The 1,977-nt window shown below is 45.8% G+C and overlaps 1 long non-coding RNA gene and 1 other non-coding gene across 2 annotated transcripts in view; one reads left to right on the forward strand and one right to left on the reverse strand.

The window, feature by feature from the left end:
* The window catches only part of LOC116185967, a 10,520-nt gene that overhangs the window by 5,759 nt on the left and 2,784 nt on the right, over positions 1-1,977 (forward strand). The gene's annotated exons all lie outside the window — the stretch shown is intronic.
* Trnal-uaa lies at positions 737-820 on the reverse strand. Its single transcript has one exon. It is a non-coding gene; the product is annotated as a tRNA-Leu (tRNA).

A 1,977-nucleotide genomic window follows, 5' to 3' on the forward strand; every position in this document is an offset into this window, starting at 1 on the left:
CGAGGTTTCACGCGAGCCCAAGGTTGACAAATAAGCCCACCAATGGAGGCGCGGAACGGGCGAGCGAACAAATAGCTTCGCGGCCTGGTGTCAGAATCAAGATTATGACAGCGAGTCGGGTATAAATTTGAAATTTAAGAGAATTTCTACCTTTGGCGNTTCGCCCAAAATTCCCGGCTAATCTCGAAATCAAACAGCCAGGAAGGACATAAAAATGCTTTATCGCCGGAGGCTTGAAATACACCTAAGCCGCACACCACCCCTCCCCCTCACGATCGCCTTGTTCGCCCGGGATGGGACACCGAACCCAGTCGTGGCAAGCACCACGCTATTTTCTTTACGAAAGATGGATGAGATTTCGTTTCGCCGCGTTCGAGTTACTCGAAGGAGGGGGGAGAGGTTCGGATTCGAGAAGGTTTCGTGCATTCCGTCGTTCCTCCCTTTCACGATTTCCTCTCTCCCTCTCCTCGCTCATCGATCGATTTATCGAGATCTTTTATTCCTCGATAAACGCAAGAATATTTTCGACGTATTATCGAGAGAGAGAGAGAAAAATAAAATTCGTATCGTGTCTCTCTTAGTCTCGAGAGAGATTATTATTAATCGAGTATTTTTAGTTTTTCTTTTTTTTTTTTTTTCCTCCTTCAAATATTTACGCGCAAAAATTTGACTTCCCTCGACATCCGACCTCGATAAATACTCGATAAATGAAAGTTGAAATTTGGAACGTCAATTTTGCCAGGTGTGGGGTTCGAACCCACGCTCCCAATCGGGAACCAGAACTTAAGTCTGGCGCCTTAGACCGCTCGGCCAACCTGGCTTGCGACCATCCACTCCTAAATTCAATAGAAAATGCGTCGATCCGAGTCTTAACATCGTTTTCGCCTCCATCCACGTTTCATTAGAGTAATTTTTTTTCGACTAATTTTGTTCGAATTAAAAAAAAAAAAGAGAGAGAGAGAGAGAGAGAGAAGCGATATATTCGGTGCACGGTGATTGTGCGTTTTACGTCGTGTTCGGCTGCGACGATAAGATCTCGGTATCACGGTTCCACCGATTACGCGAATATCAATGACTTCTGGGAACGAACCGGATGGATTCGAGCCAAGTATGCAAACAAGAAGAAATAATTGCAATCGGATATTCGGAGGCCGAGAGGAGGCCCCCCGAAGGTGTATCGTATCGGCGGACGGTGGTTATTGACGACCGGGCAAAGCAGTGGCGATACATTGGCGGACGAGCATAAATTTCGCCCCCCAAACTGACCGTTGCGTTTTTCGATGCGTCTTAAATTGCCTGGCAACCGTATTCTCGCGGCAATCCCGAGAGAGAGAGAGAGAGAGAGAGAGCGCATGAAATGCGAGGCGACACGGCCATTAATCAATGTATTTATAGATAAAGTCCTTTCGAACGTAAACTGAAACATTTCGAGGCTATATCCACCCCCCCCCCTCGTGTAACGCGCTCATTTTATGCGTATATCTTCCCTCCACCATGCCACCATCGAGACAATTCTTTTTGTACGAGGAAAAAGAAATGCCCCTGCTTTTCACGATTCTCGATATATATATATATAAATAACTGTAGTAATTCGTAAATTCGGAGTACGTAAGTACAATTAAAAAAAAAAAAAAAAAAAAAAAAAGAAAAGAAACGATCGAAAGGGATGGTCGTAAACCGAAAAAGAGAATTGGCAGAGAATCGAAGGAGAAGTTGGAGACCCATCGGCTCTTATAGGGGCCCCTCCACGGGCCCATAAATATCGAATTTTTATTTTGAATGGGAAAACGAACGATCGGTCGATGCCGCTTGTCCCTGGCCCCCACTAAATCACCGTTACTTTATTAAGTATTACCTTTAGTTAACAGATACTTAATCAAAAGGTGCACGCCGTACGCCACTAATTTGACTTTGGCCCCCATAAATATCGAGGAGGACCCTATGCCGCCGCCGCCGCCGCCGCCGAAACCGGCGCAC

This window comes from Apis dorsata, unplaced genomic scaffold, assembly GCF_000469605.1.
Source record: "Apis dorsata unplaced genomic scaffold, Apis dorsata 1.3 scaffold_351, whole genome shotgun sequence".
NCBI lineage: Eukaryota > Metazoa > Arthropoda > Insecta > Hymenoptera > Apidae > Apis > Apis dorsata.